Below are 24480 nucleotides of genomic sequence, written 5' to 3'. Positions count from 1 at the left end.
AAGGACATAAAATATATCACTTTATTCAGTTTTTGCACTTCAGTCACTTATTAAATAATTTCCTCCTACATTATTATCTGCCTAAAACTTTAACCATGTCGGATGATGTCTTTTCTGTCTCTGATAATAGATATTCTGGAGAACATGTTCTTTCTGTGGAACAAGATTCAAGGAGATCATGACGAAGCTATGCACTGTTGGGAGAGGTCCACATTCATTTTTGGACTTGCGGGTTCTTTTCTGCCACAACAGTCCGAGCCCTTTAGTGACGCATACTCTTGAAGGCTTATCTGTCTTAACCGTGATGTTTGGAGGGAAAGTAATAGCACAGCAGCAACAGCAAGAAAATCAAAACTGAACTTCTGATAAGATTACAGCTGTGTGAGCGGAGTTTTTCCAGAGTTTGAAACATGGCTTCTCTTAGAGCACAGCACTACAGCTGTGGATACACATGGATACTAAGAGTTTCGTTGGTTTATACCTCTGATGATAGGGATAAAGTGAAGAGAAAGTTCTGGAGCGAACCTTCAGTGACTCTCAGGGCTTTAGGGGAACAGGGCTGCAAATGGACGAGACAGTGGGTGAAGAAAGAAGGTGTCATTCTACGGAAGGTAAGATGCAAATACTGTCTCCCAAAGAATATTCTAGGTTTATGTTAAGCTTCTATGGTACACATAAAAAGAAAATCGTGACATATTTGTAGAAGTATCAAACCTGAAGCAATGAAATGAGAAAAGTTAATATCTTCATTCCTCACCACTCCAGGAAAGAAACACATCCTTCAAGAGAGTTCCAAGAAGCTAAACATCGATCTGGTAAAAGACGACAAAGTGTGGCTCAGGATTTACCATCACACACTAGCTTTGTGACCTGAGTTTTATCAGCCTCATTCAGTGCCCGCCTCATAGTATGACCTTAAGGGTTAAATAAGACGACAGCTGGAAAGTACTTAACATACATCATATATGTTACGTGCCTGGCATAAAGAAAGCACTCAAAACAGAGCGTCTCTTATTTTATGAATCTATATTTTATAACTTTATCTCGTTGGTCTTCATCGGTCTAGGTGATGAAGAAGGAAGCAAGGCGGCTTTCCATGTCTAAAAGACGCGAAGTTGCCAAAGTGCTGGCACTGTGACAGGTGCCACCCAGGGTGCCCCCAGGGTCCAGCAGGTTAGGCAATCTGCTGTGAGCCCCAGAGGTACCTTGCTAGGCCTCTCAAACCTGAAACTCAGATCTAGGGTTACTGATTATAAATGTAGGACCATTTCCAATTCCCTCTTCTGAAATGTAAGGTAGGAGACAGAGAATTGAAACTTTTTTTTTCTTCTTCTTCCTTTCCTGAGAAAATGAATCCTTCACGAAGGCCTCTGTTTATGACACATCAGGCACATGAGGGTTTTCTGTACTAGCCCACCAGTTAATACACGTAAGTGAGGAGTGAGCCCGAGCTACAGGAACCATCTGGAAGACTGGGGGTGGGAGTCGGTTCAGTCACTACATGTACTTCCTCTCGGTTTTGCTTCTGTCACTTAGGATGGAACCATGCCACCTATTACTTCCAAATACAGGGAAAATTTCGGTGCGATGCCCGTCTGCCTGTTAAGAACTCAACTCAGTGACACACACTCACATCCCCAAACACATTTCAATTTTGTCACAGAGAAGCCATCCGAGCCGAAAATGTTGAGGTCCTATAGCCCAGCAGGGATGAGATTTTCAGATCAACTCATCGGTGACACTCCTTTATATCCGGGGCTACACGCCCTTGAAGAGCTGTTAAGAGAGAAGCCAGTTGATTCAACTCTGTTCTTGAAGCACTGTTTAACCCGAATGACCACTTCTAGATACTGATTTGTAGTTTATTCTGCACAGATAAGGGACATATCAATCCTCATGTTGAAAGCAAAATAGATGATAGATAGATAGATAGATAGATAATAGATAGATAGATAGATAGATAATAGATATATGATAGATAATAGATAGATAATAGACCCTCCAATCTTTAAAAATATACATACATTTCTTAGCACTTTGATATTAAATAATTTACTGAAACTAGAGAAATTATAGATAGACTCTTACTATACTAACTCTAGAAACCTAAAAATCCCAGGAATTAGATTTCAAAGGATTTAGAAAGAATTCCTTACTCAAGACATTAACAGAGGCATTCTCTGTGAAACTGGAACTTGGGCTGCTTTTGGTATCATTTTGTCCCTGAACCATTGAGGTGATAAACATGTGCTCCAAAACATCCCCCATCCCACTGGAGGGAGCCGTGTAGGAAATGGTGAGAGAGGGGTGTCGTTCCTGCACCACCGTCCCCACCCCTGCCAGCAACCCTTTTCTGCCACCAAAGAGCCCAATGGCGTCCAATTTCTAACATAAGTGTTCTGCCTTACAATCAGTTGGTGATTCTCTTTGTAATTGCACCCTGGAGTCTTTTCAGGAACTCCATGCCCCTTTTCAGAATTAGCTTGTTTATAGTCCTTGTTCCCACTCCCACCCCTACCTTTCTGGAGCCCTCCAAGCCTGGTGGGCATCTGCCTCTGCTCCCCATAAGGTCCTATTTCCACTCAAATCCTCGTCCATTCTCCAGGATTAGATAGAAACCAAATGTCTACCATTCTGAACAAATGCCTCCCATCTGAGAAGACCCAATCCAAGAGAAGACCCAATTCTCAAGAGAGCACTAATTTCATTGCTCACCCTTGCCTATGTCCCATGATCTAAGCCATTTTTACTATTATGCCATCAAAATGAGAATAAGGGAACTGGTTTTCTGTCTTCTTGTATGTGATCGGTACGTACTGGGCTTGATATTGAAGACCTAGTTGGGAAACGTTGCTCTCCGAGGTACAGAAGTTAAATGTCGCCGATACCAAGATTGCCAGTGAAATCACCAGAAAGAAAATGTCAGACCCCAAAATGATGTGGGTGTTGAAAACTCATCATTGTTAACATTTTCTGGTGACCTGTCATTGTTTACCAACTTACTGAGAAGTGTGGCCTGAATATTTTCAGCCACAACACGGTTGTTTCTTTGGAAGCAACGATAATTGCCGTTGTTAACGATTCACCTCTGTCAGAGGGAAAATAGCTTTTAAATCCATTTGGATAAGGATATTACCGCACACTGTCTTGTAGGCAGCCACGAATTATTGAATTTCCATGACCCAAATCGTAAGGAATCTTTATTTTAAGTAGTCCATTTACAAAACGCCTCAACTATGTTAAAAATCACAGGACTCTCAGTTTACACTTTTAAAAGCAGGGAGAGCTCAGTGTCTCCCTTTTGTTCCTGGATAAAAATAGTCAAATGAGTTATAGTGGAGAGCAAAGAAAAAGGTATGCATACCACCATGGTAACAAAGTCCCGCAGTAGCATCTACTGTTGCCAATGCTCTGACCATGAGCAGCAGAGCATTAATATGATCGCTCCGCTCACTGAATGCCCACACTCTAGCAGGTACTGTTCCAGGGGCTGGACACACACTCGCTTCAAACCTGTGACGATCTTGCCAGTTGATATTCCCACTTCATAGATGAAGGGAACTGAGCATCAGAAAGCCTTAGCCAACCTGTCCTGTTAATGGCGAGAAAACCAGATTTGATTCCAGAGTCCTTGTACTTTGCGCCAACACTTTCCAAATGAGTAAATGCCTGACTCCAAAAACCTCAGGGAGAAAGTTGAATGTAGATTAAAAACATCATATCTCTCCATGATGTAGAACCAGGAATAAAAGGAAATTCGTCACAATAACACTTCCTTTTGTATTCCTCCAAGGGAACTTTTGTTTCACTGGTGAAAATAGGAAAAACATACCACAAAAAAAATGGACAGAAAGTGCAAACAGACATTTTTCTTCATCTATTTTGGTGATGCTGGCTCACCTTTCATAGGGACAAACACCCGTAGCTCTACTCGGATGAAGAAGGGGCAACTTGAGTTTATCTCCATGAGCCCAAAATATCAATTCGTTCACTTGAGGGAAATAAATCGCTTTCAAACATCCTGGATGTCCCCTCTCCCACCGGTAAGAAAACACAGCTCCAGTGGCTGAAGTAAGTTTTTCACTCTCCATCCACTCTGTCGCCATCTCACGAGAGTCAGATGAGTCTTAACCTAACGAACAAACACATCAGAGTTAGCATCCTTCATCTAAAGTGGAAGCTGTTCCGGGTGTCCTGCAGAGGAGGTTTGGTGATGACACTGGGGAAGGTCACCACTCACACACCCAAAATGATGACCTACTAGAATAATAGGAAGTGAAAACAAACCCCAGCTTCCGTGGAGAGAGTGGATTCACAAAGGGGAACCAGGGGCCTCACCCAGGCGGAGACTTTCTGTTCACCCCCCACTTGGACTGTGATTTCATCACCTTGCCATCTGATCCTCGTGGTCGATTCTGATTGATTCTCAGTGATGGGAAGCCTCACACTTAATTCTGATGCCTCAGGACACCCCGGTGCTAGAACTGATTTATGGGGGTTATGGTTACAAAGGCAAACAACTACTTGAAAATGGCCAGAGAGCTAGTGATTTGCACCATAGTTCTTGGTGACCTCACCAAGTGGAAGAGGGTTTCGTTTCTTACACTCTGGGTTGAATTACGTCCCCAAAAATAGCCAGGGAGATTGCCTCCCATGATGCCAGGTGGCTGAGCCATGTTTCTAAAGGAAGCAAATCGTTTCGGTCTTCGCTTCCCCTCCCTTTCCTTAACCAAGAAAAGAAAGAAAAGAAGAAAAGAAATCTTAGTCCTGGGGCATCTTCCCCCGCGTTTCCAGAACTTACCTCCTGGTTTCTCTGTTATTTCTGCAGACTTTTCCTTTGTATAGAACAAGTCTGGCTTTGTTAAACCTGGTTCACTCAGTCCCTTCTCAAATTTAGGAAAATTCTTATCACCTGCAACGTCTACCTTTGAATTCACCACATTTCTTACCTCCAAATGCCCACCTACCTCCCCACAAAATGAAGAAAAACAACAGAAGCCACCTCAACCAGACATTTAGGCTCACGGCCTGAATGTTAAGAATACGTATAACCACCTATCAAAATAATTTAACATTTACATAAGGGATCTAAATCTATGAACACACACTGACAGAGCGTATTTAAAATTATGTTTACTTTCATCGAAGAGCTTCAGTTTTAAAATCCAAAAAGACAGAATGCCAAGAACCCACATTTAGACCGTGATTTCAGGAAGGTGATTGGAGTCTGCCTCCCACGTCGTCAAAACCTGAAAGAAACAGGGGAGTTTCGATGAATGGAGATGTGCGCCAATCCAAACCTAACAAAAATGCAATGAAGAAAAATATTTCTAAATCCCAGGCAATTTTCAAACAATAAAAATTACTTTAAAAAAGCAGTTCAGTCGATTGAACATCCAACTCTGGATTTCGGCTCAGGTCACAATCTCACAGTTTGTGAGATCGATCCCCCGGTCGGGCTCCGTACTGACAGTGCAGAGCCTGCCTGGGATTCTCTCTCTCTCTCTCTCTCTCTCTCTTTCTCAAAATAAATAAACATTTAAAAAAAACACAGGAATCCACAAAATACAAATCATCTTATCTAAGGAACGACATTAGTTTTGTCTATCCCCTTTAGACATGACTAATCTAGAACAACAGAAATGGTTCTGAGTGCAGAGTAAGAACGAATTTTTTATTGAACGGCTCGCTATTCTGTGTGAATCCCTGCCCCCTGAGCCTTTTCCCCATCATAACTGCTGGGCCCAGTGAGAGCAAAGTCTTATGCTATGGGTCAAGTTCAGGGCTCCTTTGGGGCTTATCCAGGAGCAGCTGTGTCGGCTGATAGGCAGGAACTACAGACCAGAGCTTTGATAAAAATCCCTGGGGTCAGCTAGGGCATTTGGTTCTCTCGGTTTCCTCATTATCAGTACTGAAAATCTCCTGTCACCATCATGGTCGTGCCTAACATAAAAACAACTTTTAGCACACCGCTCCAACACACACGTCTCTCCTATGAGAGGGATACGGAAAGAGAGAGCGTCTCCTTTTTGTTATTTAGTCAGTCAGCCCATCACCGAGCCTGGTTTGTGGTTGCTGGGTGGGAGTGAGCCTGTGAGAGCTGCTGAGTCATGGCTGAGGGCCCAGTGGGAGCAGGCCGGCCCGGGGGTGCCGGGACAGGCGGGCCCGGGCCAGCACACCCAGGTCTCCGACTCCGCCCAGGTCAAGAGAGATTTTCTCATCGCCACAAATACGTCGTCACTCGTGCCAGCCGTGCCGGAAGCTTCCTCAGCCCCCATTCCTGGCCAACCACCGCAGAAACATGATATATGCAGGCAAGACAAAGCTGAAAAGGAATCCTCTAAAACTTACACGAAAAGAGATTGAGTATTCCTATCCAAGAAACCAAGCAAATTATCTTATTTTATTGGTAAAATGAATGATGGCTGGAGAGCAAAATACCTAAGTTTTTTTTGGTGTTCTTTTCGGGGAGGGTTTTTTTTTTTTTTTTTTTTTTTTTTTTTTTTTTGGTAATTAGTGACTACAAACTATTGGAATATTATTGGAATGAGTGCGAAAAAAATGATTTCTGGGAAAGACAGTCCAGGTGGGTCAGTTGAACAGAAGATCGTTCGATTGTTGATTTGTTTTGCCGAAGCTAAGTTTAGTATATATTTTAGACATGACTCAAAAGGAGAAGGCCTTCCAAGATGCTGTCGGGGTCACTGAATGTTCGCACCTACAGGATACAGAGAAACATCCTGCCTCAATTTTAAGTAATTATTCCTGCTTTCACCTCACGTGTCTACTATCTCAGGAAGCCCGTGTGAAATGCATAATCACCATCAGGTGAGTGCTTTGCCCGCACTGGGCAGGGGGGTCGCACAGCAGGCCCCCGTGAGCCCCTCGAGGGCAGAAGGAGGGCCCGCTCCTCTCTCCCACCCCATTCCCAGCACCACACCTGCACCGTGGCGTGCGTCTCGCAAACGATCACCAGATAAGTCTTGGAGGACTGTTCTGCTCATGACTTTGGTCACATTGCGAAGGAAGAGTAAGGCAGCTACCGGGTACCACTGCTTCTGGCCAGCGTTTCAGATCGGGCCCCCAGCATCTCTTTGGGGTTACCTTGTCACCCTTCCTGATTGACACCCCCAAATTCCAGTCTCAGCCCCCTCCGGGCCCCACCCCCCCTAACGTACCAGAGCAATATGCCTGTTACGCTGTCTGCTGAGGCGTAACATCGTCTTCAGAACATAATCCAGATTTCCTTATACGCCGTGGAGAATCTTCTCTTTCCACAGAGGCCAGGCTTACAATAATGAGGCTCCCAGGTGAGAAAACACATCACAGTAATGGAGGTTGCATAAAGACTCCCTCCTGCACACAAGCGTTCATAGCTCAGGAAGCGTGTGAGTGCCGAGAACACACTGAGCGGGTGCCCAATAACTGTCAGACCTGGGGTCCTGGTCACTGTGGCAGGAAAAAGGGAGTGGACAGAGGAGACAGGTGACACAGTGTAGCTCGGGCCACATTTCCACGCAAGGCCTTGGGTTTGAAGGCCACAGACAAGAGGCCATATACTATGGGCCTTCGCTGCCTTCTTCGGTTCTTCCTTCTGAAATGACTCCACATACAACCGCACTGATGTGACGCGTTACCAAAATGACTTGGCAGAAAACCTAAGCTACGGCTCCCATCAGACTCCACGGTGCCCTGACCTCTTGGTCAATTGGTACCACACAAACCATGTGAACATGAACATGTTCTATTGTTCCTGAAGACTTTCCAAATAGCCATCCTCTTCTCAAAATATCCATTCTTCTCTCCACTGTGTCCCTTCATGACAGAGAGAAGCAGAAAAGGCAGCTCAGACACTACAGATGCTTTTCACTCAGCAAGGCCCTCACCTTCTTCTGCTTTCTCCACCTCAGGACTCCCAGGTTGTTTGCATGCTGTCCATTCCCAAATTTGACAAAAGCACAACACCCTTTAAATGCCCATCTAAATACCCATTTGTTGAATGCACACAGACATTGGTTTGAATGATGCTGACACAAAGCTCACAGAGCCAAGGGGGGCGAGGGCCCTTCTGTCATGGCTGCCCTGCTCATAGGTTTGCCTACTCTGAACAACACAGCGGTAGGTTGCTTGTATCCTTCTACTGACGTATGACAACACCAGGCCAGAGAGGGGAATCCATTGCCCCGTAACAAATTTCCCCCAAAAGGAGCAGCTTAAAGCAATGACATTCATTTATCGCAGTGTTGTGGGCCAGGAATCTGGAAGCAGCTTAGCCAGGTGGCTCTGGCTCAGGGTCCCTCATGAAATCACAGCCAAGATGTCAGTCGAAGCTGTGGTCACGTGGGGGCTTGGAGGCACAGGAGGAAAAGGTTGCAAGTTCAGGAAACCACGAGTCTTACACGACTTAGACACATGGTGTACACGGAGAGGGGTTGGAGATACGGACATGGGTCAAGAAAGGTAGGTCCTCTCCATATTGCCATGCTTCTCAGGTGGCAGATGCTGGCTTCCGGTGTCCAGTCAGCAGTCAGCAAGGCACCCTCCTGGAAGTGAACCGCCATGCCGCATCTGTAGAAATAAGTCACTGGCACAGTAGAAACTGGAGGGGTGTAGATTAGGTGAGGAAGAGACCAGGAGTGTCTACCGATGGCCCAGGGAGAAATGTTGTAATTCTGAAGCAGAGCTGAAGAAGACAACACAGAACATCAGGACTCAGAGACAATCTGATGTCGCAGGTGAGGGAAAAAGGGTCATTTTAACAAAACAGACACTGTTTGACACACCCAGCAAGGCCCCATAGTTTCTCCAGTGTTGGTCAGGGATGGTGTTTCCAGGGCCAGGACTTTGTCCGTCCGCCCAGGGAAGGTCACGAGCAGCGCGTGTCTGTTGCTCACTTCCGCAAAATTTCACGTGGTAGAAATGGCATCTTGTTGACTGCTCAAACATTTCTTCAAAATGTCCTTAGCAAAGCCATTTGTCTATGGGCAGAATGATTTAAAATTAGCAAAGGCAATATTTAATTTGGACCTAGTTAGGAAAGTGGAATTTTCCATGCAGAATCAGAACTGTCACCAGGTTATGGTGAATTGAAACAACAGCCCTGACTCTTGCACTTTGAGAAGACAAGACTGCTGGGCCCAGGGAGTGATTCAGGGCAGGAAAAGGGATGGATTCACCAGCAAGAGCTGTGAGCCAAGAGTTTGGTGAGACAATCATTCTCTAAAGGTCATTCTACCACCACCGGTTCCTCCTGATTTTACTAAACCCAAACTCTGCCCTCCACCCTCTAGCCCAACCCCAGACTTCCCTCTTCTACTGTAACAGTGCCTTCAATGTTTGTGATTCCCTTTTTTGTTCATAGAAGAATCACTGGGGTATAGAAAACACACCATTTTATCTCACCTGTATCACACAACCTCCCAGGAATGATCTTGGTCTCTCCACCACCCTCCATGTTCTAAGGGAGTCCTACAAAGGCTCTCAGTTCCAGATGAGTCAAGAGACCAGCCTGGTACCATCAAACCCCCTAGAATGAAACAAGTCTCTACCACTCTTGATTGCCCCCCTCTTTTTGCTCATCGAGCTGAAGTTTCTCAACTTTGTTGATCTTCCCAAAGAACCAACTTCTCAGAGAATCCACTAATCACCGACTAACTAGGTTATTAATTTGAGATCTTTCTTCTTTTTTAATGAATGTGTGTACAACTATAATTCCCTGGGAGACTGTCCTCACTGCCTCTCATGGGTTTTGGTATGCTGGGTTCATTTCCCTCTTTTAGCCATAGCCATAATCACAGTAAACTGGAAGAACAGAAGGCACGAGGGAATACAAGTGGTCAGGAGTGTGGCTTTTCCCTAAATTAAACCTATCTAGAAAAGAGGATTCTAACTGTAAGTTGAGTTCTTCTTCTGCCTGAAGGAGAAGCTGTCTTTGCTAATGAAATGGTGGCCTATGGAGACTCTTCTGGGTCTTCTCTGAGATACCAGGGCACATTTGAGCAGGTCAGTATGAAGCAGTGTTGACTCAACGATGAGTTTGCGGTAAATGTCTCGGAAGGCAGAGAACGCATTTTACAGTGACCAAGAAGAACTGGACAAAGTTTTCTGTTCTATCACCCTGGACCGTTAGCAGTTCCAAATATTGTTGCAGGGGTCAGGCCACCATGATCCTCATCCAAGGCCACCTCTCCACACTGCCCAGCCTCCTCCATCAGCCAGTGTGGAAAACTGGCCACGCTTCAGAGGAACGTCCATCATTTTGTGGTCTGGGATCTGGATGAGTTAGCAGGTGACCATGAGCCAGCACTAAACAGAATGGGGCTGAATTTCCGAGGGACACATGAAACTAATGTCCTGGCCTCTTGCGGTCACAAAAGATCCTTCCCAACACAGCACAATTCAGCCCAGGAAACTTCCCAGGTGATTTTAGTTGGATGCAGACTTGTCCCTCACTTCCAGGCCTCCACTGTTTTGGAATGTTGCTATGCATTATTAAACAGCTGCCACATTTAGTCCAAGAGGTGGCCGCATTTCAATGGCTGGTGAAGTAATTCCTGTTTATATGTGCAGTCGCAAAAAGTTTTGGAACCCTCTGGCATGAGAAGCATCTTATAATACATCATTACTTATTTTTAACAATAGTCGGGGAGGGATGAGGGCTTTTTCCCACATCCACATACTTTGAAAGGTGATAGTCAACCAGGAACAACTTCTGATGGGTTCTCTGCTTTTATCCAGTCGATTGGAGCACAGCTGAGAATGTCGCTTTAATGGTGAAACAAATCTTAAGGTAATTTCTTGGAATGTGTAGCTGATGAGACGAGACCAAAAAAGAAAAAAAAAAGGGGAGGGGGGAAGCTGAATCATCTGCATAGTTGGTTGCCCAGAACAATAAGAGAAGAATTTGTAATTCTACTGAATCACGGAGCCATTGTGGTCATCATGGGCTGGTAAGCCCAGGTGATTATGCAAATCAAACTATTTCTTTCAGAAAGCTGGCCAAAAAAATATGGCTAACCTTGTCATGTTAGTATAAATCAAAAGTTAGGTATTACCTAATCATATACCCTATTTTGATAGCTCCTTTTTTCAGAGAGGGTAGAATTAGTCTGCAGGCAGCACTCCCAGGGATTATTAAAATTGTTTTACAAAGGGGAAAACTATAGCAAAGAGAAATGGAGTAATTCACTCATTGTCTCGGCTGAGTCATGACCTAAGAAACCTAAGAAAAGAAGCCTTTTCTCCTCACTTCCTATCTCCTTGGCCCCTTAAAGGATTGTAGTGCCAGGCAAAATTTCTCCTTAGCTTCATTTTTAATAAATTCTCAGATTTAGATCGGTTCAAAATTCCAACATGAAGTAGGAAAAAAGAGGAAAGAAAGGATGTACGCTAACAAAACAATAAGCAGACTTAAGCCTTCAATGCAAGGCAACTCAAAAGGTCTTACAGAAATAAATAGAAAGTAGTGTGACGAAAAGAGACCCTTCTTTCCATGTTCATGTAAGTCACTTACCCTCCTGAACAATCTTAACTCTGTGCAAATGCCTGGCTTCTGATTTTCCTGTATTCGGTAAATCTACAGTCCTTTCCTTCAAAGCATAAAAACACGTAGTCTTTCTTTAATAAAGAAGCACACTTCTGAAGTTCTTGAAACCAAGAATAGACACCTATTTTAAAGACTGCCCCATCACGGGGTAGATCTCTGTACAAACGCAATGGAAGGTATTAACCAAAACACATTAGGGCAAAAACATTTTTTGATGCAATTAAAAAATGGTTAGTCCGGCATATGTCTGATATATCCCCTTCTTATCACATCTGTCTATCTCTTCACCTCATCCACAGCTCCAAAAACTGCAACTGGAACGTTCTCCGACTGAAAACTGGGTACAGGCCAACATCCAAGCTTTGTATTTGCTTAGCAAACATCCAAGAGTGAATAATGTGTTGTCATTCCCTGACCTTATAAGAAGGTTGAATATAAAGTAACAACCTTAGTCACTGTGTAGAATGACGGTAGTGAAGCAGTATTTGCCTCAGCCTGGATTCTTTCCTTCTTCGCCCAAAAGGGAGCAGTCAGCTACTTTGCAGGGGGTAGGTGCTTCGCAGGTACATATCATTTCCTTACCTAAACAAAGCCAGGGGCAGCGTGGTCTAAAGAAGAAGGTGGGAGTTATCATGTAGAAAACCAAGTTCAAGTCTCCTAACCAGCTGTGGGGCCTTGGGTTTGGCACTCCGCCTCCCCGACCTTTTCCTTCTTCTAAGAAGAACAGAGGACCTGCAGAGGCTACAAGTCTGGGATTCAAATGCAGCAAGCCAAGGTTTCCTTGTTCCCCGACAGGTCCCTGAACACAGCCCTGCTTCCTGCCTGCTGCCTTCAGTGCTTTGGGCCCGGACTGTGGGCTCCACTCTGTGAACCACTCAGTTTTTGTTTGTCGCAAGGCTCATTAGAGCCGGTGTCCTCCTTCTCCCTGAACTGTGTCGCCCACACTCTTTGGGACATGGCTCAGACATCGCCTCCTTGAGTGGCACTCCCGGCCCCCACGCTCCCTGGTAGCCTGCACTCCCCTACCGACCTCCTGGCGTCTCCAGGAGGTCCTGAGTCCTCCTCCCAGCCAGCAAGGCTATTGGTTCCACCGACATTGTTTGGAAGTTCTTGATATGCCGAAGTTAAAATCTTGACTTACTCCTAATGCGTTCTTTCTCTGGTCCCCGGATACACACATTCTCTGCCTCCCTCCCATGATAGCCTTGCTGAAAGGCAGAGAAGCCTTTGTGGATTCTCATGGTGATGGCTTCACTGCACTAAGTCATCACTAAATAGAGTCAGTTGTTTTGAAAATATGGGTACCGTGAGTATTTGGCTTGGTAAGAAATATGCGAATACGCAAAATGGGATTGGCACCGGGGGCACCCCGGGGGTCTCAGTAGGCTAAGGGTCCCACTCTGGATTCTTGATTTGGGCTCAGGTCATGATCTCATGGTTCGTGAGTTCGACCCCTGAGTGGGGCTCTGTGCTGACGGCGTGAAGCCTGCTTGCGATTCTCTCTCTCTCCCCCTCTCTCCCTACGCCCCTCCCCTGCCCCGTGCTCTCTCTTCCTCTCTCTCTAAATAAATAATTAAACTTAAAAACAAACAAAAAAGATTGGCCCCTTGTTCATTGACAACAAAAGCTGGGTGATGGGTCCACGGGGGTCCATTAGTCTATCCTTTCTCGTTTTGTTATGCCTGACAATTTCCCAAAAGAAGCTTAAAGTGGGCTATTAAGCAACACTAACAGAAATCCGTGTTAGGAAGCAAAAGGCATAGATAGTCTCCAAACGGGTCTCACGTTAGAGCGTTTCCTCTTGCAGCAGAGGTCTGCTGTGGGTGCTATACTGCCCTGTCTGGCTCTGCTGGGGGGATGTCCTTCAGATGTGCTGCTACACGAGCTCAGGGAGCATGTTGTAGGTAAATGACGAAGTGACCGTGGCCACTTTCCAAGCCAAGCAGCCAGGAGACAGACGGCAAGCCAGAAAGTCGCAGCTGCTGCTGCGGGAGAACCCTGCTCGCCTTGTAACTGCAACAAGGCTAATGAGAGAAAGTTAGCAGAGCCAGCAGGGCTGTGCTCCCTGCCACACCACCCCCTGCACCCCCCCTCCCCGCCACCCCCACCTCCCGGCCCTGGGGCTGCACTGGTGGCTGACTCTGGGAAGGACACACGATCCTGTGACCAGGCCATTCCCTTCAGGCGCCGGATCTGAGTACTGATTCATACATAGGACCCTTTCGGAAGAACTGCCTCCATTTTCAGTAAGTGTCGTTCAAAATAAACGAGGCATTTTGGTAAAACGAGTTTGCGGTTCACCCAAAAGGATTCTGGTAAGCTCCACCATGACTTGGTTTCAATAGTGAGATAACGGAGACTGGAAAGGAGGAGCAGAAAACTTGGGTCTCCTTGTGAACCCAGAATCAATAGCGCATCACTGAGACAATCGTCAGCTTGGCAGGTCAAAGATTTTCATGTTTTCTTTGCTTGTCGGTTCCTCCCACTTAAGCCTGGACACAGCTCCGGGAAACAACGGCCCTATCAGTCTATGTCATTCGGGAGGAAACGGAAACTCTAATCCCGGAATCAGAACTGGCCTGCCATACCTCCCAGCAGTGGTGTTTAGCATTCAGAAGAGTTAGGCATGAAAAATGTCCTTGCCTGTATTGAGGCCAGAAACAAAGCCGTGACCGCAGCGGGCTTGGTCCAGACCGACGCACGCAGCCTGTAGGCGGTGGGAAGGCCGTACCAGGAATACATGCTGGAGTGATGATCCCTGCGGATCAGTAAGCAGCCCCTGAGCCTGGCCCGGAGAGCGTCCCAGTCACCCTTCCCACACAGCTGCTCCTCTGGGAAGGCCAAGTTCCAGTCTGGGGGCCTTGGGAGACTTGCCCCAGCCCTTCGACCTGCATCCATATCAAAGGTTGGAGACGGATGCCATGCTGACCTACATTTTGTCTTTTACACCTGGCCTAGACCTGAATTACCGTCCTCACATGCCCCTGGCTCACATTCACGGGCAGCATCAGCAGGTACAAATCCGGGCACAGGTGACGTCGGGGTAAAGTTTTCAGAAGGAGAAACTGCCCAAGGGGAGCATAAGCCTAACAAAGCAGGGCTTATGTAGACAGGTCCTGACGCACTAGGAAACAGACCTCAGGGAAGAAGATAGCACAGGTTTGACATAAAGCTGACATATAAAGCATTGAAAATAAAACAATAAAAACAATTTTGTTTGTTCGTTTTGGCATTTATCGAGAAAGAAAGAAAGAAAGAAAGAAAGAAAGAAGAAAACTGGTGATAATGTCAGGTGGCTTGAAAACTTCCAATGAACCAAAGTGGACTTGGGAGTTTCATTTATTGTAAACTTTTGGCAACAGAGGCATTCAAAATCATTTATTTCATCTTAGATTGGGCCAAATTTGTATAATAGAGGGATGATCGACACAAGTTATTGAAGATGATGATGATGATGGTCTTTGTTCTTTTTTCTCTTTAATTCGTGTATGTTTTTGGATGATGATCCATGTTCTAATAAGCATGGGAGTTAACCCAACAATCTCCCCTTTTATTTTTCCACTGCCTCCTGCCTATCCCCTATGATCAAAACTCTACACATTTTTGTGCATGATTGTATACAAGAATCAAAACATGGTCCCTGAGAACATGCTTTGCCTGCTGTTTTGACTTTGTTGACAGCTCTCAGATAACCTCACACTTCATCAGAAATACAGAAAAATACACTTGATTGTTAGAAAACACTTTTTTAAGTGGAGCTTGCAAAAGAGCTGGCAAAGAAGTCCTAAGATAAGCTCACGGCAGTATTACTGATTGCTCGTGCTTATTTTCCTAGCAGAGATGACAGGATAAATATGCATTAGCCGTACAACCTCCCAGTGTTGGTGCCCATGTCACTGCTCATCCTTTGGGAGCTGTGAGCCGAGATGACCAGTAATGCTGGCCGGCGGGTGCCGGGAACCGTGGGGGGTCCAAGCACATTTCTAGGGTAGACGACAACAGCTGGAGTTGGAGCCACAGTAGCTGGAGCGGGAAGAGACCATGGCTAGCGGTGAGGGCATCTTCGTCGCCGTCAAACCCGATGAAGCCCAATGGGGCTTCAGGGGAGAGATCATCAAGCATTTTCAGCAGAAAAGATCCTGCCATGTTAGTTTGAAACTCACGCAGGCTTCCGAAGACTTACTCGAAGAACACTGCATTGACCTGAACGACCGTCTATACTTGGCTGACACAGTGAAATGCATGCACACAGGCCAGTGGCGGTCATGGTGTGAGAGGGGCTGCGTGTTGTGAAGACGGGTCAAGTGATGCTCCAGGAAACTCACCTGCAAACTCCAAAGCATACACGGGCCTCTTTGCATCCAAGCTGGCAGGAACATTATTCATGGCAACAATTCTTGGAGAATGCAGAGGAGATTGGCCTGTGGTCCCCGTGCAGTGCTATGTGCTATCGTCGGGGTAAAATGTTTTATCCCAAGGCAAAGGAAAAAAATAAATAAACAGAAGGCTTAAGAAACTAATGTTGGCATGTTTCCAAGAGTTCAATGGCAGGGTTACGTAAAGCAGTATAAAGTTCTCTGAGGTCGAGTGTTGGTGATCAGAGCAAAGGCCAAGGGTCCATTCTTTCCAGAGGTCAATTCTAGCTGGCTAAAACGCAGAGGAAAGGGCAGATAGCAAGGAAACTGCAAACAAACGGCCCCAAATTCAGGTTTTCACCTGGAGGCAGGAGCAGCGCAGAGACCTGAGACTTTCTGACGCTTCACCTCAGGGCATGGACAGACCCAGGGGCAGCAGTGGCTCTACGCTCGTGAACATGACTATGCAAATGGTTGCAACTGACTTCTGCGGGCAGAGAGTATTTCTCATTTGGAGAAGTAACACAGCCAAGAAAACTGTCTCGTAGAAGCACGTGGCAGTCGTGGGCTCCCCTGGAAAGCCACCACCTCCTGTCCATCATCAGAGGTTGCACAGAGATACTCTCTTGAGTAAAAAGGGGGCTACAGAGGCTTGACTTCACAGCAGGGCTCTTACTATATATCAAAGTACGTAATTGTGGTTGAACACAAAGCAAGAATAGCCAGAACAGCCTGTGTTCATCAGTCTCTGCTACTCATGCCCCCACACAGTCTCTAGGGATAACTGGTTCAACCAAGAATTTCAACCCAAACTGTCAATACATAGTATATAGTCAGAAAAAGAAAGGGTCCAACTTATGTATCATGATCTCTTGTAGGCTGTGAAATCAAATTAGTGCCTCATAGGTGACATTTCTTCAGTGCATTCGAATGAGATCGAAAATACAATGATACTTTGTAAGTTTCACGTACACACGGGCATTGGGTTATGATGTGAGGTACAGTCTTTGAGTCAAATCAAAAAGTCTTACTTTGCGTCACATAAGCATGGGCGTTGGGTTCTGATGTTAGATGTCATTCTTACTTTGGTTCTCACCTTGAAAACTGCTGCTTTAGAGTTTCCTTCACAAAGCACGGATGTATTAGGGGACGTGCCCAAATTTAGAGGTAGAGTTGTCAAAACTGCAAAGGTGTAATTTGCATTCAAAATTCCAATGTGGAAAAGAGGGATGCTTAATGTTACTACCCCAAAAGCATAATCACTTTATAACCGAGGAAATAGAGCTGGTCTCCTCTGTGATAGGAGAATGAGCATGAAAACTAACACGTATAGACCACACCTGACCCACCAATGTTAAGCCCCAGTGTCTGTAATCTTTGCATGGCCCCACACCGCCTCCAGACTTACGGGTTCCCTTCCCATATTCCCGTAGTCCACGCAGAAAGAAAAAGTGGTTGTAGTCCTTTAAACTCACAGCCTAAAAAGCATTTTTTTTATGCTACATTTGAAACTAAATTGGGCAAGTGCTCACTTGGGCAGCACATATACTAAAATGGAAACAATATAGAGAAGGGGAACATGGCCCCTGCACAAGGATGGCACGCAAAGTTGTGAAGCATTCCATATTTCAAAAATAAATAAACAAACAAACAAATAAATAAACAAAATTGGACAAATACATCTTGCATTTGCAGATGCATTTTAAACAGACCCAGTGGCTGAATTCAGGTTGCTCTCTTCCTAGTTTCTGAACGTCCTTTCTAAGCCACCTGTGCCCGGAGCAGCAGTTAGCATTCATTTGGAGCATAAAGGGCCATGGAGAAGCCAGAGTCCAGAGACAGTTGGGATTAGGTGGCACCCAGCCTCAAAGAGCTACCAGAATGGGGAAGGAGACTGGGCCTGAGCAGGGAGCCACTTGGAGGAGGCAGCTGATGTGGGTGCTTCTCCCAAATGTTTCCAACACTCTCCCCCCAGGCGTTACACTCCTTCATATACTCTTCCTACGAAATCCCTGTAGGGTCTGAGTGCTCTGGGTCTGTGGCCCACGCTGTGCCACACTTTGATGTAAGGAGATGTCTCTAGAATTCAAAACTAAGGATTTGATATAAGAAGCTGTATATGGGCATCTGGAGTTTCTACTGCCCGGGGGAAAGAAAGAATTGCACTACAATGAAAGGTGCCCTGAAAACCACAAAGTTCAGCTGACCCATGGAGGAAAAGGGATCCATGATCTGAGTTTACCCCAGGAACTTAGATTAAATGCGTTTCCATTTCTAGCACCTTCCAGCGGTGTGCTGAAATGGGTCACTGCAGAACCAGAGGCCATTACCCCAACTCATGGGTGCCGACAGCAAGGTCAAGCAGGAGGTCCCCTAAAACTGAGATCCAGAGGTCATTGTACCACGTGGGGTTAGAAAAGGTCAAATTAACTTCCGTCCATTTGCATTCGTTTAAAATTATCTTCATTGCAGGTTAGACTGCACTTTATAGAGGGCTGGTCGCTCAATTTTTTTTAATGTATATTTATTTTTGAGAGAGAGAGAGAGACAGAGTGTGAGTGGGGGAGGGGCAGAGAGAGAGAGAGAGAGAAAGAAAGACACAGAATCTGAAGAGGTTCCAGGCTCTGAGCTGTCAGCACAGAGCCCAATGCGGGGCTCGAACTCACAAGCCGTGAGATCATGACCTGAGCCGAAGTCGGGCGCTTAACCGACTGAGCCACCCAGGCGCCCCATTTTTTTTTTATTTTTAATGATCATGACTTTATCCCTCTCCCCCCATTAAAACAGGAGAATAGAACATAATTCAACATCAAATCGAAAGGAGTCAATAACAATCTAAGTCTTAGAAATCGGAAAGAAGGTACTGGGCACAATAATGTATGCAGAACTGTTTTATAGAATGATTTTATAAAACAACGCTACTGGATGGAATTGTCCATCCTGGGTAGAGTGACGGTAAAAATTACCACAAGAATAAAACCTTTTATCAAGAGCAGTAAGGTGGTCGGTGGTTCCACGGGCAAAAAGCACGGCATCGGAGAATGCACTAATTTGGCTACAAAATCTAGTATACTACATCCAAAATACTACATTCTGTGTCAGGGTTTATATCATCAGCATTTTCTTCAATCCCCTGACACACTAAACATTTGCTCATGGAAGAAACCATAACATTTGAGAGCCCTGGATAGGTCAACGCTTGCACAAATGCAGAGTAGGGAATCAATTGTTCAACGGATTTCAGAAAATGAATTGGAGGGGGCAGAAATATTTCTTACCCCCACCTCTACTCTGCCTTAAATCACCTCTGCCCTGCCAACGTAACGGTCAAAGACACCATTTTAGGTTTGTTTTTCCCATCAACTGAATGTTTTGTTAATGGTTTTAGCAAATACATAATTTCAGGTAATTTCAAAAGAAAGCAACGTGTCATGTCAAAAGCACCTGACTGAGATTTTTCTGAAAGCAAAAATTGGTGGGAGGCAGGGAAGCCCATCAGGCTCTTCCAGAACGTGAGTGTGAGCCGCCGCAAGGAAGAGAAAAGCACACGGTCGATGCGTCAGGATTTTGCATAAACTTGACTCTAATCTCAGATACCATTGCCAGAAAGCTCCGCCACTCGCCACACAAGCGGGTGTCTGTCGAAAGACTGCTGGTGGCGTACTAAATGAGTTGAGTGAATTTATTGAAAGGATTCATCGTATCCACATAATCATTTGGTTACAAAACAGCCCAGGGACAAGGCAGGCGTAAGAGTCAAGAAGAGACGTGAAAACAAATGTGGAGCCAGCAGCACGTCCAACCCCCGCAGACGGAATCAGGGATGCGGTGTGTGCAGCGAACCTCTGGAAGGTCAGGCTCTGTTTGTGCTTCGCGTGCTGGTGACAGCCACCGATGTCCCTGCTCTTCGCTCCGTCTCTTCACCAGGAGAGTCCCTCCTGTTTGTGTTGGGTGTTTGGCTCTCGGTGGCGTCACAAGAGTGGTCTCCAGAGCGTTATGGTGTTGGTGCAGGTGCAGTGAGGCCAAGAGGGAAAAGCAGAGAAGAGGGTTGTTTAAAAGAAGCTGATGATTTAAAAATAAAAAAAAGAAAGTCCCACTGTGCCTGCGCATAGCGGTCAACACTATGCATGCACGTAACGGTCAACCTAAAACCAGCACTTTCACCGGAGCACGAAGAGGGGACACCCCCTTCTTTGTCCCAAACATGCCCTGTAGTGCACATTTTAGCCCCTTGTTATTACTTTTCACTTCAAATTTGCCTTTACCGTTCATTTTCAACGGGCTTTTGTTTGATGAAAAGAATGTGGAAGGGGAAGGTGCTGTGATGTCTCCCAGTCTTTGAATCCCTCTGTCTGGCCTGGATCCTGAACCCCCCAGGGACAGGCAATGGCTCAACTCAACAAGCATTTATGGCTCATCTCTCATAAGTACTTTATCGGGGGACCAGAGGAGACCTGTGAGGGAAGCTGACACCGTCCTTCCTGCCATCTGTCCATCACCCTGCCACTAGATAGGGAAAGGCAGGCATGGCAAGAAAAACTCAAAGTGCCAAAGACCAAAAAATATCATCCTGTGGCTGGGATCAAAAAGGGCTTTGTTGAGGAAGAAGTCTGTAAGCACTCTGAGAGCAGAATCTTCTGGCAAAGTGAAATAATAGTTCTCGAAGACGGTGAGACTTTCTTCCAGAGTTTCATGTTGTGTGAAACCTTGCTGTCTAACAATGCCATAGTCCACACGCCCACCAGCACCACCCTCCCTACACCACCACTGCCCGGCGGTCACATCCCGCTCCCTCATTCAACCTTCCACGTGAGAGAGGCAAGGGACACATTTACTGGTGTTTTGCAGGGCCCAGGTCCCAACTTCGTATTCCTGTCACATCCCTTTTTCTGAAGGCTCCCCCTAACATAGGACCTCGCTTGTACTCCGACACGAAGTTCTCAATGGCCCTGGGTAACAGTGAGGACTGTCGCGAGGACTACCTTCTCTGAATTAGCTGCCTTCTCTTTGTCTAAGCAAGCTACGTGGGTATGGTTTGTCAGGTCAGTTCTTCCTTCTTATCATTCATAGCAAGAGAATTTGTCATTGCCAGAGAACCCAACATTGCAACTCGTGGAATGGTAAGTCCTAGAGAGGCTGAGGAACAAACGGCTTTAACTCGTTGCACATTGTCTAGGGCTACGGAGGACTTTGCCCAAATAATCTGATCAGAATCTTGAAGGGGCAGTAAATGAGTATTTTGAGTAATAGGCACCCAAAAGTAAGCTTCAACAAAGTTTGCTTTCAGGAGCCCTTCCAAACCTGAGGAGTCTCCGGATAGGGATGGAATGTCCAATGTTTGGCAAAATTTGTCCATTTTGGGAATGTCCAATGTTCTACTTTTGGGGAACAAGGGAAACAGAGCTGTCGTGAATTCTGCAACAGAGAAAGGTCTTGTCCACCACGAGGCTGAGAAGTTTGAGCCAGGTGGCACCCACGTCATGAGCACACGGGGCAGAGTAATCACGGCTGCTTCATCTACCCGCATATTGTTCGGTACCTACATGACCACGCACGTAAGCAGGGTTCAACACCTGTCGGTTGACCATCGGAATGGTCTAATGTAGACAAAACCTATCGCTCCGAATGCCACAACTACCCAGAGCACCATGTACATAGCTCTGGCTTAACGTTTGCCGTCATACTAACATCATATTCCGACGTCCACCCTTCACCGGACCCTGAGCTGTCAAGGATGTGGATGGACTTTTATCCCTTTGCGTGTCCTAGGCCTAGCCAGCACTGTGCTCGAAAAGCAACCTTGAAATGACTCAACAGATACAGCTTTTCCATCAAAACAGGCAGAAGTGCCACACCTTACGAGGTGTCTGCTGCGTTTCCACTCTGTGTTACGAAGACAGAAACGGAAGCACAAGAAGAGCCTGAGATCATGCGTGTCCGTGAGGGACAGAGCTAAGTCGGGGCTCCAGTTCCAGGTTGGCTTAACTAAATAACTACCAAAATGACATAAGAACCAGTCTTGGTGAAACTTAGTTTTAGGTAGAAAGGATCGGTGGGTAAACTATTAGCAAGGTAATCGGTTGATTCAAACCTGTTTTGGTACAGTAGATCGCATGTGTATGGAAATATATCTCAATTATAGAGAGCCTTATGCTTCCTGGGAAAACTTAAAGTAAACAACAACAATAATAATAATGGAAGGTGGAGACGATTTCTCTGGCTGCACTTGAGAAATTCAGGGCCAGGCTCTGTGCCCATTAGTCAAAAAGGCATCCAAAGGCTGGGAAATCAGGAGCAAATGCCCGGTGTTTCCTCCCACCCCACTCTTGCAGACTCCACAAGTCTCTCCCAGTTGACAATGGCTTTGCCCCGAGGACATCTCTGGGGGCGTGACTTTCCAAGATCTTTATTGAAAGCACCACCTGGAAGGAGTGATTACCTAACAATTTGCCAAAAGGGCGGGCTGCAGAACCTTTGGCATTTTTGAATTGCAACTGTTTTCTGTCATCGTAAAGAAAAAGCTAATCATTTTTTCCAGCAAACCACCCCCTCTGTCTCCTGCACAGACTATTACGAAATTGCCAAAGACCACACACTTGGCTTTCTCTGTTTTCACAGTTTTTAAAGCCATCATCAAAAGGCAAAGGGAGCTCGAGAGGAGGATTTCTTTCCAGCACAGCATCTGAAGTGGCATTCCATTGGTAGAATGCTATTCTCTTCTGGCTACCTTCCATAAGTTCCATCTTCTTATTAAGTGTTTATCATCTCGCTTAAAGGAAAAGGAGACCAAAAAAAAAAAAAATCTCGAACTGTGTCCAATTGGGAAAGTGCCATACAGCCCTTACAGTCATGCTATCGAATATTCTGGAAATGAAGTCTAAAGACCAAAAAATTCAGCTCCTAATATAAAAGTTCAATTTATGATAACATTTATCTCCACGTTAATAAGGAATTTGCAAACAAAGATGATTATCCAGGTGTTTGAAGATGCACACCATGAATCAATCCAGCTACGGACTAGTGATACAAGGCAGTTGGTTTTACCAGAGTTGGCCCAATGTAAGATGTTTCTTTTTTATGTGAAATTATGTTGAGAGAATTTTGAAATGCACACCATCTGAGTCACAGGCACTGGCTTAGAAGCAGGAATTTAGCACAAACATTTTTTAGCGGCAGATCAATGATGTAAAGTTTGTTTTCAAGGGAGAATAAAATAAATGTTTCACTTCCAAAACCAACCTGACCTACGGGGTAGAGAACATAGCATTGGGCCCAGAGTTTAGGAAAGTCATCAGAGCCCTCCTGGGTCATGTCCTCTCTGCACCATGGTGACCTAACAGAGGCCTTCCCTCTACCTGCCCTTCTCACCCTGTCTCTCTGCAGACATGGGTTCTGGCAACTGACACCCTGTTGCCCCCGAGTCTTAAAGTATGAACCACCCTTCCTTCCTGTCATCCTGTGACGATGCTTCTCACCGCATTCCTAGGCAAACCTGGCCTGAGCCTCCAATTCAGGCCTCCCGCACGTACACACTTTTAGACTGACAATGTGAGATTCTAAGAGTTTCTGTTTATATTCCAATTTATATTTGTAATGGCTCAGGAAATTAGTATCTATTACATATAATAGCATCTTTAGCACCTCAGGCTGCTTTATGACAGGATGTGCCTTTACTTATTCTATTCCCACTACATGGATTTTCCATTCTACATCTGACTTTCCAAACCTAACTCATTCCTCAAGACTTAGTTCTACCATTATCTCTACTATGAAACCTTCCCTACCTCTGTTTCCTGGAATTTTTCACTTCTGACTGTTTCTATTCTACCTAATACCTGTTGCTATAACCCAGAATTTATTATCTACTTATTTTTACCACTCGCAAATTGTTTAATGCACTAATTTGGTCTCCCTCATAGACGCCTCAAGCAATCTGAGTGTAGGATTATTCTTCTATCCCCTATAAGACCTTGAAAGAGCAGACCTAGGCCGGCGGACTCCATCTCGTTCTGTATCCTCCATAGTGAGTGACTATGTCCCCAACATGGCGGCAGAAAGAAGTTCCCGCTCAAACCTCAGACCACGCCTCCTCCCCTTGAGTAACTTCCCGCTCACCTGTTCAACATGAGTTGGGGCCTAGGCCTAGCTCTGTGGTCAGGGAGCCATCCTGAGGATGCAGAACAGGTGGAGGAAAGCCTTGAGTTTCCTTGTTTCACCTGGGGGTGGGCTGGGATGAGTCACTGGGGAAAGGAGAGCTCAGATGAAGGTGGAAAGATGGCAAGAGAACCCTACAATCCAGCACTTACTCTCTCTGCACCCCTGAGAAAGAGGCTGGGGGACCTGAGGGCCAGACTCTTCTGATCTGGGGGAGCAGGCCCAAGACCACTGACACTCTGAGAGCAGGAGCTCAAGGACAGGAGAGGGATGGGCTTTCCTTTTTGTAATCACTCTACTTTAAACCTTTCAAACCACGCCCGGCAACCTGCCTGACAGGACTCTGACCTTTCCTCGCCCAATCGGCTAGCAAGCCAATCGGCTGAGACCACGACCCTTCCCCAGCCAATCGGCTAAGGCCACGAT

The 24480-nt window shown here is 45.8% G+C and overlaps 1 non-coding gene across 1 annotated transcript; it reads left to right on the top strand.

Annotated features, from left to right (window-relative positions):
- Positions 1-17424: 17424 nt before the first annotated feature.
- LOC123581636 lies at positions 17425-17531 on the top strand. Its single transcript, XR_006703884.1, has one exon. It is a non-coding gene; the product is annotated as a U6 spliceosomal RNA (small nuclear RNA).
- Positions 17532-24480: the final 6949 nt, after the last annotated feature.

Source organism: Leopardus geoffroyi, chromosome A1 (assembly GCF_018350155.1).
Source record: "Leopardus geoffroyi isolate Oge1 chromosome A1, O.geoffroyi_Oge1_pat1.0, whole genome shotgun sequence".
NCBI classification, from domain to species: Eukaryota; Metazoa; Chordata; class Mammalia; order Carnivora; family Felidae; genus Leopardus; species Leopardus geoffroyi.
This window is presented reverse-complemented; position numbering and strand designations above follow the sequence as displayed.